This window comes from Vicugna pacos, chromosome 5 (assembly GCF_048564905.1).
Source record: "Vicugna pacos chromosome 5, VicPac4, whole genome shotgun sequence".
Classification (NCBI taxonomy): Eukaryota; Metazoa; Chordata; class Mammalia; order Artiodactyla; family Camelidae; genus Vicugna; species Vicugna pacos.
In genome coordinates, this window is record NC_132991.1 from 46531369 (window position 1) to 46548448 (window position 17080).

The 17080-nt window shown below is 39.0% G+C and overlaps 1 long non-coding RNA gene across 9 annotated transcripts in view; it reads left to right on the plus strand.

The window, feature by feature from the left end:
* The window catches only part of LOC107033583 (uncharacterized), a 74223-nt gene that overhangs the window by 573 nt on the left and 56570 nt on the right, over nucleotides 1-17080 (plus strand). For 2 of the 9 annotated variants that reach the window (XR_012072673.1, XR_012072676.1), the window contains exons 1-2: nucleotides 1368-1869; nucleotides 5693-5757. This is a non-coding gene — a long non-coding RNA (uncharacterized lncRNA). Of the gene's footprint in view, nucleotides 1-1349; nucleotides 1870-5692; nucleotides 5758-9571; nucleotides 9823-17080 lie in introns of those variants that run through there. The other 7 variants (XR_012072677.1, XR_012072679.1, XR_012072674.1 and 4 more) reach the window with 7 other exon arrangements.

Here is a 17080-nt window from a genome sequence, read left to right on the forward strand (position 1 = left end):
CTCAAAACTAAAAGGATTTGTCTTTAGAAAGTATGGAAATTAATTCAATTAAATGAATACTTACTGAGCTTTGACTTTTAGTAGACTACTGGAAGATAGGCGAGGGAAGGTAAGTTAGGGTGAAACTCTAGGAGTTTCCTTAGGTTAGCCCTAGATTTTGGACTTTATCGTCTGACCGGAGTAAAACCATTTAGTTTTTTTCTTTTCATGAGAACATGTTGTAATGATCACACTGTTTTCAGATACGCAGTCTGGAAGCTTTCCCAGGACTAGTTGAAAGACTGAATGCCAAAAAAACACATGACTTTGGGAAAAACCAAGACAGGAGGAAATAAAGATTTACTGTGGGATGATGATAATGAAAAGAATAGAAGAGGCCTGAGAGATATTACAGAAGGAGAACTGATGGGACTGGATAACTGATAGGGCTAATTGCTCATCCATTACTGTAAAGGAAGAGGAATTGAGCTAGGTAACCCCTACATCCTTACTAGTTCTAAAGTTCTACTATTTCCAATCATTCTGTTATCTGAAGATGAAAGGAAGAAATCTTTCAAGTGAAGGAAGTGGTTACAAGAAGATAATGAATTTGATTTTAGGCCTCAAGAAATTTAGTTCAGTCTTCTCTCTTGAAGAAGTTACCATCTTTTTCATCTGAGGGCCTAGAGATTAAGCTGTTGATCTAAGATAGCTGGCAAGAGAATGGGAATCTAAGTGCTCACTGTCCTGTGAACTAACTGCTCATGAAGGTATCAGCACATGTAAGTAGAGATTTCCGGTAGACACGTAGGGAGAAAACAGAAGCTAGCTCAAGAGAGAGAAAGAACAGAGCCAAAGATGTGGTTTGGAGATAACTGTGTGGAGTGGGTGAGTTTTCTGATGAGAGCAGCTTGGGGGTGGGCGTGAGGTGGGGGGACTCTAGGAACAAAGTGTATACAGAGATGAAGGACTTCATTAAAAAGTCATCCTTAGATAAGCAATTACTGATGAATGCCATAGGTAATACTTTGATTCCACTATCATGTCTGCTAATCATTCTGTGAAATGCCAACCTGTGTGTACTATTAACTAAAAAAAAAAGAAGTGAAAAGGACAACACTTAATTTCTGTTAACCTTTTACTATATATGTATCATTTTTTCCTCTATGTATATAAATCAGTTAAGAAAAATAGTGTCTTACAATCACATTATTTTTCACACATGTGATTTTTAGTAACTTTTTCCATTTAACATTTTTATTCATAAATATAGATCTATAGTTTCTTTTTAATATTTATTGAATATTCCCTATTGAAATTTTGAGGATGATCTTCCTTGAAAAAGTGAGACTCCAGGCCATTCATTAAAGTCTAATTAAAGATGAATAAAGAAGAGGAAGATAAAATAGTACAGATATTTAGACTGACTTAAAATGTGTTGTTTGAATATGTCTAATATGATTTCAGATTTCTTAACAATATTTAGTTTCTTTAAAACTCCTTCCCCCCTTCCCAATGGCACCAGTTTCTCCTTAGAGATACATATGATTCCAGAGAAGCTGACCTCACTCCACCTTCAGAGGTGATGTAATGAAGCTAGGCTATCCAATCAGTGCAGTCCATCTCTTTGGAATCAATAATTGAGTCACAATAGGCATTGGCACTAGGGTAGTTTGATAGAATGGGTCTTAGGACTTTTGCTGAGAATGTTCTACTAGACAAGAAGAAGATGTGGCAGGCATCTTGGGACCCTGAAAGGAGCCGGTCTTAGAATGATGCAGACATCAAGGAAGGTACAGCAGAGAGAAGGAAATAAACGGGTTCTTGACACAGTAAGCTGTAGAGTCAAGCCTCATTTGAAGCCAGTCAGCCTGTGGACTTCTCACTCATGTGAGCCAATCAGTTTTCTTTATTGTTTAAACAAGTTTGAGTTGGGTTTTCTGTTACCTGAAATCAAAATATATGGGAAAAAATTCTAGAAGAAATGCTAACAGTAATTATCTCTGAGTGGTAAAAATACACATGATTTTTATTTTTTCCATGTAGAAAAGTTCCCAAAATTTCTACCCTCAAAAATATGTATTAATTTTGTCAGGAAAATGAAATAAGTCATAAAGAGGATATTTTGTCTATATGGAAATGATGAACAATACCTAAAAGTAAATATTTTTCTGAAACAAATTTAAGAGTCACTACTAAGTATTAAACCAGGTAAGTACACAAAATCCACCTATAAAATAGAATCAGTTAAGGGCACTGATACAGTGCAATATATGAACTTGCACAAGGCTAAGATCTTGTTTTTGTAATCTTTGTATCCCTAGCATTTATAATAATGTTTTCCTTGACATGCGGTAGATGTTCCCTAAACGGTTTTTGAATGATTGAATAGTACATAGCTGCCTACCAGCTATCCAAGATGTTAAGGTGTACTTCCTTCTATTCATTGGGAATGGTGGGGCTTGGGGCAGGCTGTTCTCAAACATTCCAAGGTGGCATATTGATTATTTTGATTTAAAGTTACTTGAGAAACAGTGGGTAGAGGAAGAACACTGACCCTCCTTTGTTCCCCTGAAAGCAGGAAGCAAAGCTCCCATAGGAAGATATCCTCCCTATGCCTTGAGGATGGAGAGCATTGAGACAGGGAATTTGAGGCCAAGAAAGCTGTATTAACTTTGTTACTCCTTCATTAATTTGCTACCACAAGCAAAAACCCCTTTGTTTTGTCAAGTGATTTCTTCACAAGTGATTGATTCTTTGTCTAAAAAGGGATATAAACAGCCTGCTTTGGTCTCTTCTTAAGTTTGTATGAAATTAAATCTGTTTGTTTTTCTCTTGTTAATCTTTCTTATGTTAATTTAATTAGTAGACCAGCCAAAGGAAACTAGAAGGATAAAGGAAAAATTTTCTTCCCCTACATGGAACTATTTGATATAAGCAGCTGTGGTAAAGCTCTTTTATAGTAGCTGGATTTCTTATTTTATCCAGCTTTTCACTTGGCCCAGGTTTAGATATTTATTTAGGCTTTCTCCAAAATTGTGGCTTTTTGTTATTTTAAATGCAGTAATTAAATCATTATTTCTAATCTACCAAGATAAAACCCTGAAAATTATCTTTAATTTAATACTGTGTTTTTTATAAATACGTAACAGCTTCTCCCACCCCACTTTCAGTTTGCTATTAAAATACCCTTATTTCTGGGTTGGTAGGCACATGGAGGTGCCTGGAGAGTGGCTCCTCCAGAGAGGGCATGGAAGCTCCGTGCCCCTTCCCACATACCTTCCATCTGGATGTTCATTTGTATCCTTTATCATATCCTTTTGTAATAAACTGGTAAATATATATATATAATATTTGTAATAATAACATATATAATGATAGTATATATAATACATCTATCCTCACAAAAGCAATGAGGGAAAGTAGAATCTAAACATCTCACCTTGTTATTTACCTTATGGACCTCAGGTAAGGCTCAAATGTAGTTAAATGGGCAAGGGCTTTTGTCTGGGCCAGCACTTAAGTTTTAAGCAGAAAAATAATGAAACCAAACTTAGATTATGAACCTGAAAGTTAAATCAATGATTTAGGTAAGACAGGGTGTAGAAACCATACAATAGCAACATGATGACTTTGTCTCAGGATTTAGCTTCTTGATACTTGTGCTTATGTTTTGACTTTTTTTTTTTTTTTTGGTAAAGGGGATAGAAATCAGGAAGCTGGAGATGAAAAAATAAAACAAAACAAAAAAACTCCTGTTTTTACTACCAGTTTTTTCACTTAAAAATGTGCTCCCAGATAAACTTATGTAATAGTCAATCATTAAACAAAGAATCTTATAAATGTGTAGAACATTTTGTAACTTGAATAATCTCTAAGGTGAAAAACTGTAAAACTAACCAACTTTGTATAATATAAAGAGGAAGTGACAAAAACCTCAGATTTAGTTTTTACTTTGGAGCAAGAAAGTCTTCAGCTGATTCTAGTTAAAATCTGGGTGGAACTTTTGAGTAAATAACTAGTTCAAAAAAAGGCTATCATATCTTTAGTACAACAATTAAGCACAGACCTCAGAAACATTCTTCCAATAGAGTATGTATTTCAGGAGTTCCACTCTACCTCCCTCCTTGAAAGGGGAGGCACTCTACCTGTGTTTATTTCCGTGGTATCCTTAGTATCTGGAACAGTGCTTGGCACGTAGTAGGCACTTGATAAATATTAGTTAACCTAATAACTCTTGGAACGCCAGCTAAACATGTTAATGAAGTTTCTGTATCTGGAGAACTTAAAACGGAAACACCTGCTCACTCTTATGCTGTTTTTTTTTTCAACTAAGAACAAAAGTAACTGAAGTAGAAGTATGGGAGTTCAAGTCTCTATGTGGCAGTAGAGGAACCAGATGGTTTTGTGACTGACAATAGCTGAAAAAAAAGGCAAATCATGAGGAATTATCATTGGTTGTCACATAGACTAAATATGATAGTGTCCCAAGAATTAATTCTACAAAGATTTTAATGTCCCTATGATGTCCAAAGTTATTTAGACTTTCCTTTTACCTTAACTTCTATGCAAGCTTTCTCTTAAGCCATTCCAAAAAATTGAAACAGGAAAGAGAGCTTAAGACTTTTGAACTACAAGAGCATTATTCAGACCAAGTCAGATGGAGGCCTGGGCACTAGGTTTGGAGAAGGCTGTTCTCAGAAAATAAAATTGATAAAAGTAAGTTTCTCAGTGCAGCGTTAATTGGCATCTAGGCTTCTATAGCGTACAGCTAATGGCACGATTAACCGTATCCTGAAGTCTGACTTATTACTAGTTGTAATAGCCTAACTCAAGCTTCACATGGATATACATAAACATTTTGGAGACAAGAGTTTATAGTAATACCAACATTTGATAAAATTCCTAGAAGATCCTTAGAAATTTCATTTCATATGTTGCCTTGGTAATTGGTCAAGGATTTTTTTTCTAATATGGTTGTCAAATCAAGAGCTGGTGTTAAAAGTTTAAGCGCAGTGTTTACCATGTGGATATAATTGTTTATTTTAGAGGCAAAAGGAGATTATCCCTGAGGGCAATTGAAACAGTATTTAGAAATCATCAAACCCAGGCAGTGATCCCAGTGAAATTCAGAAACATCCTCCTGAATCTTTTCAACCATTTTAATCTCACTCATCCAACCATGCGTGTCAAAAATTAGAGTATAAAAGAAATGACCATTTTTCTTGTTTGTCCAGAATTCCTCTGCTAACTTTGGAAGGTAGTAGGCAGGAAAGGAGGATGACCTCTGTTACAGGGAGTTTAGCCAGTGTGGAGAGGTTGCAGAGGAAAAGCCTTCATGGCTTTTCCTAGCAGCTATTTCAAAAAATGTAGAGCGTTCATGGAAGTAATTACAGAGTAACCTGAAGAAGAGAAATGTCTCCTCCACTCTTGGAAAGGGAAATGAGAGAAGCTTTGTATGAGTCCCTCTGTGGGGAGGTGACCAATGGGAAGTTGTCGCTAAGCAGCCAGCTGGTGCAGGGATTATGCTGTAGGTAATGTTCTGTAAAAGGATAGAAGGAGGAGGGTTAGAGACTAGCCATTTCCTCCAATTTGATAAGAGCTGTTCCATTATTTCTTCTTTTAGGCCTCAGTCTTGATGTGCTTTCAAGTGCTCTGTCACTTTTTCTCTTTCTCAGCATGTTCTCATCATCTCATTTCACTATTATTACAGGTATACTTTGAAGATGCTGTGGGTTCAGTTCCAGGCCACCACAGTAGAATGAATACTGCAATAAAGTGAGTCACATGAATTTTGGGGTTTCCCAGTACCTATAAAAGTTATTTTTATATTGTAGTCTGTCAAGTGTGCAATACCATTATGTCTAAAAAACAATGTACATACCTTAATTAAAAAATACTTTATTGCTAAAAAATGCTGACCATCATTGGACAACACAGGATGGCCACAAACCTTCAATTTGTAAAAAGTGCAATTATCTGTGAAGTGCAATAAAGCCAAGTGTAGTAAAATGAGGTATGCCTGTACATGCTAGTGATTTGGTGCTAACAGGCTACCTGCTTCCTCCACACATTATTTGTTCAATAGGATTTGCATTTATAGGTTACTGATCAAGGGCCTAGGAGAATCATGTGAGCAAATAGACAGAATAACGTGGGACTGGGATCAGTTATAAGGATTGAGGTACAGTGGAATAAAAAGCAGAATGTGTAATCATAGTCAGTAGTCCAAAGGTCTGTCATGGAATTGCTCCATCAGCCTTCCACTAGCCTTACACTTGGGGAATAGAATTGCTTTATACTGAGGTATAACTGACATACATTATATTAACTTCAAGTGTACAACATAATGATTTGACATTTGTGTGTACTGTAAAACGTTCACTTGGGAAATATAATTTTTCAAAATACAGATGCCAGGGCACCAGTCAGACTTACTAAATCAGCATCACTGGAATTGGGTCCAAGATCTCTTATTTTTTTCCCCCTATATTCTGCAGATGATTCTAATAATTCTCAAATTCCTAATTGAGAGCTCCTCATTTAGGGAATAGCTAGAAATTATAAATCTGTGTCAAGGGCAGGCAGGAATTTTGGTCTTAGAGGAGGGAAGAAATTTTTTCCAGAGTCTTTTTACTTTATGGGGAGAAATGTGTTCTTATTGTAGGGAAAACGTCCCACTGAGTCTGGCAGCTTCCTTTCGAAATCCTCTCATTAACTGTTTTCCTATCAGGACATTGCTCCTCCTGTGAAACCCGTTTCTTTTTGGTCTGTGGACAAAAGCAAAACAAAACTGATCATTGTCTTCATTTTTTGTATGTATACACCATGTCCTCACTATCGTGCCACTATCAAATTCCAGTCAGAAAGTTCATGTTATGGGCAAAACTGGGTGAAGTAATTTTATGGCACATTCAATAACTAAACCAATACATTTATTGTATTGTGGATTATGTAGCAAAACCCCAGTGCAGTCATCTCACCATCTCTTAAAACTTCAGTTTTTGAGAAACAATCATGATTCCTCTTATCTTTCTTCTGAGATATTATTTTCTAAAACATGGCTTTTTACTAATCTTTTCTTTTATAGTTTGTGTGTTTGGTGTCTCTTTTAAGAAATGCTCACCTGCATCAAGGTCACCAACATTCTCTTCTAAAAGTTAAATGTCTCTTAAAATTGTTATTCTTTGTACCATTTTCCAAATTCTCATTTATTGTTAGAGCCCCACTCTAGATTCAAAGTGTAGAAAGTTCCTGCCCAACACAGAGAAGAATACTTCTGTAGCTCCTGCTACAGAGTCTAGTTCCAGAAACCTTTAATACAGAATAAAATAAAGTAGGAATGTACAGCAATAAAAATCTATACAATATGGTAAAAGAAGATAGCAGAGTAGTATCAGCTAATGGAAATATAAGTGATCTGAAAGTCAATGTATATTTCCCCTGGAGATACGGAAGGGGTGAGACCTTAAGCCTTGAGAAGAGTGAGCAAACGCAGGGCGTGTGGGCTGATGGCTGGTAATCATGCTGTGGTTATGCTTATTGCATGTTTGTCAGGTGTCTAGCCAGTGTATATTTATCATGTGTTTGTCAAATGTCTACCAGAGGTATGTTTATCATATGTCTGTCAAATGTCTAGCAGGGCCTTTAAGATGTCTTTGAGTAAAAGTTACTGTACAGCTCCAGTATCTCTGGGATGGCTTGATCAGTCCTACCCTTTCTAATAAGAGTTTCCCAATCTGTCATCCAGTCACCCCACCCTGTACCTTTTGGTTCTTAATCCTAGCCCTCCTCCATTCCAAGAAATTACCCAGAAGTTCTCACTAGTTTATCTTATTTTCACAGATGTTTATTCTTTTTCCCTTTTACCATACTTATGGTTTTGCACACTGAGTTATGGCCCTGGTTGTATGTTTTGTGATGAGCACTTTATGTTATAAATACTTGTTGCCTTACATCTGTTGTTGCTGGGATGATATCTGTTGCACTATGATTGGGCTGATTCTTCAAATAAATGTCTCTTTCATCTTTGACTCTCCAATTCTCTTATGTTTTACACGTATTTCCTTGGGAGTGGGCTTAAACTTCTCACTCCCTATATTCCCTAAATTTTTCCCCTTAGCCTTTTATTCAATGTAGTAATTCTGGCTGTATTGATACAGATTAGCCTCACATATCAATTCTCTCTTTTCAATGACTCTTCTCGCTGCTGCCTTGTGCCTTACACTTCATGCCTAGTCTCCTACCTGGTCTAACTCCTGTGTCTTGCCACTCTGTATTATGTTTTCTATGACTGTGGAATACTTTTAATCTCAAGTACCAGAAAACTCTACTCATACAGACTTAAACAACAACCTAAAAAGCCCAGATGGGATAGGCTTCAGGGTTGATTTGATTTGAGTTCAACCATGTCTTCAAAGACCTGGTTTCTTCATCTTTTTCTGCTTTGCCTTGTCAGCATTGTTCCAAACCTGACTTCTCTCAGAGTGGCAAAGTGAATCCAGAAATTCAAGTTTTATATCTGTATGCAGCTCCACCCAGAAAGGGAAAAAATGTCCAATCTGGTGGCTCTTCCATAGAAGTGAGAAGGCGTCTTTCCTAGAAGCCCACTACTGTAACTGATGCATTGCGTGTTACTGGACAAAATTAGTCCAGATACCCTTCCTATACTGACATCTGTGCCTGAGAAATGGCATGCACTGTGTGGCCTACATGTGGTTTACATGAACCAATCATTGTGGAAAGAGGAATGATATGACCTGATGAATTTAGGCCAATCTGAGACCACTCCTAGAGCTGGGAGTTCACTCAACTTCTCTCTAAACATAACAAAGAAGTTCACATCTAACTCAAAGTCTGGAAATTCCAAGGAAGGAAGAATGGGGAAATGGATATTGAGTAACTAAGAAATGCCCTGAAGATCCCTTCTGTGGTGACTTCAAAAATTGATAAAACACAACTTTTATTTCATTGTTTTGGTTCTCTAGTTCAAGACCAAAATCTGGTCCACCACGTGTTTTTATGAAGTTTTATTGAAACAGCTGCACTCACTTAAAAAGTGTTGTTCCCAGCTTCTTTCATACCACAGAGGAGACTTGAGGAGTTGGGACAGAGAGTCTATGATATGAAGACCTTAAGCATTTATTATTTGGCCCATTCAAAAAATAATGTTTGCTGACCCTTGGCCTAGAAGTTTATGTTATTTTCTTTTTTTTTTTTTGCATTTTTTATTGAGTAATAGTCATTTTACAATGTTGTGTCAAATTCTATTGTAGAGCACAATTTTTCAGTTATACATGAACATATGTATTTTCATTGTCACATTTTTTTCATTATGAGGTATCACAAGATCTTGTATATATTTCCCTGTGCTATACAGTATAATCTTGTTTATCTATTCTGCATTTTAAAATCCCAGTGTGTCCCTTCCCACTCCCCCTCCCCGGCAACCACAAGTTTGTATTCTATGTCTATGAGTCTGTTTCTGTTTTATATTTCTGGGGGGTTTTTTGTTTTTTGTTTTTTTTTAGATTCCTCATATGAGCAATCTCATATGGTATTTTTCTTTCTCTTTCTGGCTTACTTCACCTAGAATGACACTCTGCAGGAACATCCATGTTGCTGCAAATGGCGTTATGTTGTCAGTTTTTGTGGCTGAATAGTATTCCATCATACAAATATACCACATCTTCTTCATCCAGTCATCTATTGATGGACATCTAGGCTGTTTCCATGTCTTGGCTATTGTATATAGTGCTGCTATGAACATTGGGGTGCAGATGTCATTTTGAAGTAGAGTTCCTTCTGGACACATGCCCAGGAGCAGGATTCCTGGGTCATATGGTAAGTCTATTTCTAGTCTTTTGAGGAATCTCCATACTGTTTTCCACAGTGGCTTTCCTTGCTTCCCTCTCCCACTCTTGATGATTTAGATGTCTTCTTTTACAATTTTATGTTTATTCTTTTTGTAATTCATGGCAGTTATCTCCTTTCCAGTTATGAGTTTCTCATTTTTGTAGCATCCTGCTTCTTTTCTATTTAGAGTAGATCTGTCAATATTTCTTTTAGCATGGGTTTAGTGTTGCTAAACTCTTTTAGGTTTTGCTTGACTGTGAAGTTCTTTATCTCTCCTTCTATTTTAAAGGATAGCCTTGTTGGATAGAGTATCCTGGGCTGCATCTTTTTTCTCATTCAGGACTTTGAATATATCTTGCCACTCCCTTCTGGCCTGTAGTGTTTGTGTAGAGAAATCAGCTGAAAGCCTTATGGGGGTTCCCTTGTAACTCACTCTTTGTTTTTCTCTTGCTGCCTTTAGGATCATTTCTTTATCCTTGACTCTGGCCATCTTGATTATGATATGTCTTGGTGTGGGTCTGTTTGGGTTCTTCCTGTTTGGGACCCTCTGAGCCTCCTGTACTTGGATATCTGATTCCTTTAGGTTTGGGAAGTTTTCAGTCATGATTTCTTCAAATATCTTTTCAATCCCCTTTGTTCTTTCTTACCCTTCTGGAACCCCTATTATGCATAGATTGGCACACTTTATATTATCCCATAGGTCCCTTATATTGTTTTCATTGTTTTTTATTTGCTTTTCTCTCAGCTCTTCTGATTAGGTGTTTTCTGTTGTCCTATCTTCTAGGTCACTTATTCGTTTCTCTGCATTATCTAGCCTGCTTTGTACAGCCTTTAGGTCAGCTCTCATCTCAGCAAATGAGTTTACTAATTCTACTTGGTTCTTCTTTATAGCTTCTATTTCATTTTTGACATATTTTTTATCTCTAAACAGTATTTCTTTTAGTTCGTTCAGTACTTTGATCACTCCTTTTTTGAAATCTTGATCTAGTAGGCCATCAATGTCTTTTTCCTTGATCGTGCTTTCAGGGGATTTCTCTTGATCTTTTAATTGGGAGTGGTTCCTCTGCTTCTTCGTCTTGCTCATATCTCTCTGTGGCTTAAGGAGTATCAATTATCTAGTTCTCCTGGAGATGTGTGCTCTTAGTGATTTTATTGAGAGGTCTTTGTGTGTTCGCCCTGTTTCGCGTACTCAGCTTGCTGTTTCCAGAGGCCCTCTGTTGGCGCCCTCGTCTGTGCTGCTCCCAGTGGCTGTCGGCTAGCAGATCGCGCCCCCCCCAACACTGGGTCAGGTGCTAAGCTCTTTCCCGGTGGGCGGGCGGGTCTCTCCCTCTCCCAATGTTGCAGTCAGATGCTGGGCTCGGGGAGGCAGGTGGGCTGATTGCGCCCCTTCCCAGCACCCTGGTCAGGTGCTGCGCTCCTGCCAGGTAGGCGGGGGACCACCCGCCCTCTCCCGGCGCCGGTCGTTCCGCTGCTCTGTGCAGCCGCCTGCTCCCTCCTGTCGGTGCTCGGAAGGCAGGCTCGGGGAAGACCATGGAACCACCCTGCCCCTGCTCTGTGCCAAATCTCAGCTCCTTGTTTGTTTTGGTGGTGCGAGTTCTTTAAGGGACCAGGGCAGAAAGATCCTATCTGCCTCGAGTTGTAAACAAGTCTCAGTCCTGCCTAGGAGGTTGCGGTGCCCCCAGGTGTGGATTCAGGTCTCGGCCCCGCCCGGTTGCTGCGCACAGAATATGGCAGCTGTGGCTGAGCCCCGCCTCTCTTCTCCTGAGGTGCGCCAGTAATGGTGGCGCAGGTCTGAGGAGACAAAGGCTATGGTGCCTCTCTCCCCAGGGCACACCAGCTGTGTTGCTTTGCTTTTTTTTTTGCAGTTTATGGGGACCGAGGTGGTTCTTCTCCGTATCCCCTCCCAGCCATGGCGCGCAACCACTTGTAGTCCCCTAGGGCTGCCTCAGTGCAGCCGCCCCAGCCCTCCGCCTGGCTTGGGTGGCCTGTCCCAGCCCCCAGCTGCCGGCTTGCATCTTGGGCTGGGTGTCACAGAGACCCTTTGTGCCCATTTAACTCAGTTCTGCTGTTCAAGGGGTGCCCGGGGCAGATCTGAGCCTCGGAAGCTCCCCTTCCATCCTGCTGGCCTCTCCGTTGGAGGGGGAGTACCCAGCAAACGAGGGCCAGTCCTCCTTTGCCGCTCCCTCCCCGTGGGATCGGTCCTGCACCGTTTTGTTTTTTTTCTTTCTTTCTTTTTTCCTTTTCTCCTACCAGATTTTTGGCGTCTTTGTCTTTCGAAGAGGGCGATGTTCTGTCAGAGTTCTGCAGGTGCTCTGGTTGGCTAAGTAGGTCCGTAGATGTGAGTTTTGGTGTATTTGTGGGAGAGGGTAAGCTACAAGCATCCTTCTACTTTGCCATCTTGCTTCTCTCTAGAAGTTTAAATCTAAACTCACCTTGCATTTCAAAGCCTTCTATCATCTATCATCACTTTATTGATCTAATTTAATTGGTATTATTCACTGTATACAAACTCTCTAATACAATCAGATTAGTTTTTTCAGCTACCCCAAACATTACATATTTATTCTCCACTTTTCTCTTTTATTGCTGGCTTATCCAACTTCAAAGTATCTTCAAAGGCCCATCTCACAGTCGTGACGTTTTCCTTGTTACCTTTACCCACACAGGAGCCTTCTTTCCTACATTTATTGCCTCTATTACACTCTGAGGCATTCTGAGTCTATATGTTTTATAAATATATCATACAAATACACATCTGTCCAGTTAAATGCAAAACTCCTGGATATTAGAGTCTGGGTAACATAATATTTTTTGTGTCTTTTATAGACGTTCAAGCAATCCTGGACCAAGAGAAGACACTTAACTAATACTTACTAGTCCTGTCAGACTCTGCCTCACACATACCTGGAATTAGTCCACTTCTCTACACCCCCTCTACCACCCTAATCTGAGCTCCACCTCCTCTCATCTGGCTGCAGTCTCTAAGGTGCACCCTGCTCCTACTGGCCCCTATGATCTTTTCCCCACACAGCAAACAGACTGACTTTAAATGTTTAAATCAGATGATGTTACTCTACTACTTAAATCCTCCACTTCTGTGACATATCGTAGAAGAGAAGGTGTGATCTATCTCTGCCTAAATCTCCCCATTCACCCTCTTTCATTTCTCAGTGGTCACTCAGCCCTGGGTTCTCTCATTCCCCCTTGCCTAGAATATTTTCCCCCCAGGTCACGAATGTCTGGCTTTCCAGAATTCAGGTCTCATCTCTCTCCTCCTTGCCTGACCACCCAGTCTGAACTGACTCCCCACTTCCTGTATGTCATTCTAGATCACAGCATCCAATTTCACTTTCTTCTTTACCTTAATCTTGATAAAATACATCTCATTTACTTGTTTAACTGTTTCCCCTCTAAATGCAGCTCCATGAGCTTGCCTGATTTGTTCACTGCTGTATTTCCAGCCCCTTGAACAGTGCCTGGTGCATAAGAGGTATTCAGTTGCTCTTTGTGGAAGAAATAAACAAAACTATTCATAGATTTATTTTCTCTTGAAATTGAAAGAGAGAACTTTTATTCATTCTCATTAAAATTCATTTACTAAGCACCTACTTTGATGGTATTACCACTTAGGGTTTTGCACAAAGAAACTATTCTTGGGGGTTATGTTCAATTTTCTTGAGATGCCATAACAAATTACCATGAACTGAATGGCTTAAGTAACAGAACTTTATTCTCTCACCATTCAGGAGGCCAGAAGTTGGCAGGGTGATTCCTTTTGGAGGCTGAAGGAGGATCCATCCATCCCATGCCTCTTTCCTAGCTTCTGGTGATTGCTGGCAATCCTTGACATTCTGTGACTCATACTATAGGTGCATCACTCCAATCTCTCCTTACATCTTTGCATCACCTTTCCTCTGGGAGGCCTCTTCTGTCTCTTATAAGGACACTCTCACTGGATTTAGGGGCCACTTTAATACAGTAAGGTCTCATCTTGGCCCTTAGCTAATTACATCTGCAGTTACCCTATTTCCAGATAAGATCACATTCTGAGGTTCTGCATAAACATGAATTTGGGGGGGACACTATTCAACCCATTATAGGGGTTTACAATACAACACAGGAACTAACAATCTACTCTTCCTGTAGTTTAGTGCCCCTAGATAGTTTTGGGGGGGCCAGCAATCATCTCCCTTCCTAGGAACACCCCAATTTATTATTGGGGAATTATTTCTCCCCTTTGTGGACAATCTTGGTTGGGATGTAAATCAATATTTCTCATCCCAGGGTAACCAAGGAGCCACATGTGACCAAAGAAAGACAGCTGGACTCCTGGGATTTTCATTTTTACAAATTTATATTTCTTTATATTTTTGTCAACCTTTCAAGACAGAGTTTTTATTCCATGCTAAATTTTCCATGATTGTAGCACTAGAAATCTATGAATGAACAGAACACATTAAACAATCTGGACTCTTAGAACTTTGAGTCTTGAGTAGGGACACACAAGGATGGCAAAGGGTGAGTGTACATTGGAGCAGCAGCACCTTGACAAGATCTGTAAGTTTTTCTTGCTGCTTAGACTCCAGGAGCTGTCCTCATTCATGTCTTGTGTCCAGGCCTGGCCCTCCAACCTCCTGTCCATCCCATGAGTTCCTGGCTAGTACTCTGTTAAAGTCCCTTTTTGCTTAAGTTAGCCAGAATCCATCCCTATCATATGCAACCAAAGAAACTCATCTGTTACACTGAGATCTGAGATTTGTTCAGTACTGGTGCGGTTTTGCATATTTATCTCTGAGTTCTGACATGCTAAGTTTACTACTACATGAGATACTACCTTCAAAATGTCAATTTCATCTCAAACCTACAAATTAGAGCAATTACAAGGCAGCGCATTAGCATTATTATTAATTTATTTATAACCCATCTTGTTCCAAAAAGACGGCATTGTGTTAAATTACCCTGTAAAGGTACATCAAGGAAAAGTACATTTAAAATAAGAAACAAAAATGAGACAAGGGGAGAATAAGGATAGAGAAGTGAGATGGAGCTGCGAGTGAACCTAATCCATAAAATGGTTACCGCAAAGCCCTCCACAAGAAGCAGAGAAAAGATGCAATAACGTGAGAGGGTCTACAGGCTACTATTGTTGCCATGGTACTTGGCAACCGTATTTTCCATTTGAAATAATACCTTCTCAACCCACATTTCTGTTCAAAGAACTTGAAATCTCTCTGCAGTAAAGTGGGACCATAATTAAGCAACTTAGCCAAATAGGAACTGCCAAACCAAATATGAGAAAAGACAATGAATTTGCTTAAACTCATTATGTCATTACTTTAAAGATGGTTTAAAAAAAAAAAAAGGTCCTGAAACATCAACATCAGCTTTAAATTTTTTTTTTTTGGTTAATCTTACTCAAAAAAACTTTAAGCTGTAGTGCCTTATTTTAAATTGATGATAAATTATTTTGCTTTACACAATAGATGGATCTTGGAAACCTTATTTTATAATCTTTTGTTACAAATTACAATATTTTAAATACAGTAGAGAAACTGTTTGAAAGAACACCTATAGTCAGTCTTTGCAAATCAAATATTACACCCTTATTTATTATTTTAGTGATACGGGGTTTTCACGTATTGTAGAGATGCTGGATCCTCTCTTGCTGTTTTTTATAAAGGAAGCAAAGCCCAGATTTTAAATCCAAAAACTGCATAAAGATATTGCTCATACATAGTAACATAGTAAACACAATCATAAGACCTGATCCTCATTATTGTAATGAAGATTTTCCCATTTTAATATTTATTACATTTTTTTCCTACCAAACCTTTTCCAAAAAGGATCTGAGGCAACTATTGAATACATCACAAGTGCCACCTAGTGCTTGCATTGAAAATAACATTTTTTAAAAATATGAAACGAAAACAAGATGTGAAAGGCCCATACTCCCAGGGCAGAATTGTTTAAATAGCTCTACTTCCTAAAGAAGAGTCTGTTTGTTTTCAGCCAAAAAAGGATATGAAAGAAGAATTTAGAAGTAAGTTTAACTGTAGACAGGTCCTCCAATACTGCTTGGTTTTATTTCTACTTAGATACAGATTTTCCTGCTATCCAAAAGTAGAGTGTTCCTGTGAAACCTTCTGTAGGCTGAAATGACGTAAAGTGAAAAGGCCATTACCTTCGGACACATCTTGCTGAAGAATGCACAGAATAAATCGAGATAAAGCACAGATGCTCACAGACACCGTCCAAAGCTAGGGAGCCTTGATGTGAGATGCTGAGCATAGTTCCAGGGGAAGGAGGTTGGGGTGTCACTGTACTGCTCAGGGTGTGCGCTGCCTCTCTGACGGGCTCTCTGCAAAACAAGCACTGAATGATATTTTTACTTTTTTGCCTTGCTTTATAGAAGTGAAATCTTTTTCAGATTTCTTTCAGTTAGTAAAACAGGCATTAATGTCAGTCTTTTGTAAAAGCAAAGTGGCATAGAGGAAACTTTGGAAAAGTGGGGGATCCCTGTATAGATGGAGTTAAGCAAAGGTTCCTAAAGAAAGGAAAAATGAAGGCATTTCACTACAGGAAGTAACAGCAGTATTTTCAAAAGCATTTTCTTCCAACTCCCGTTAGGAGCTGATATCTCATGGAAGCTCAGATTTTACCATTGAAACATCATTGTTGTCATCATCACCATCAGCAGCAACATCAGCACCACCACCACCCAAAGTCACAGTCACAAGCACCAGCTGAGTGACTCTTGTAGGACCCAGAGCTTGTGTCAAGGAAACAAATACAGGATTTAGTCTCTGCCATCCAGGAGCTTAATGTCAACTTGGAAAGAGGAATAGGAGAAGGAGGGAGAGGAGAAAGAGAAATTGTAATAATAAAACAGCAATGCTAAATAAAAACCTTCACTATTTTCCCAGCTCACAGACCGAAATCACTGAAACCATCCCACCCTTTACTCACTTCTGGTATCTGAGTCCTTGTCTGAAATGCCTTTCTGGTGTGTTCGCTTTTCTTTCTCTATTGTCTGTTTATTCCTCCACTTCATGCCTGGAAATTTGCGACAGACTTATCCCTTGGCTCTCTGCCACTCCTGCTGTCAGGCTAATGTCATTACAGTCCTGCCTTTAACTTGTTATTCTCTTTCTCAAGAACCAGTATGGTTCTCTGTGCTTATCACACCGTGGGCACAAATTACTGAGTCCAGCTTTGAAGGCCTTCCATAATTTACATGGACTTTATC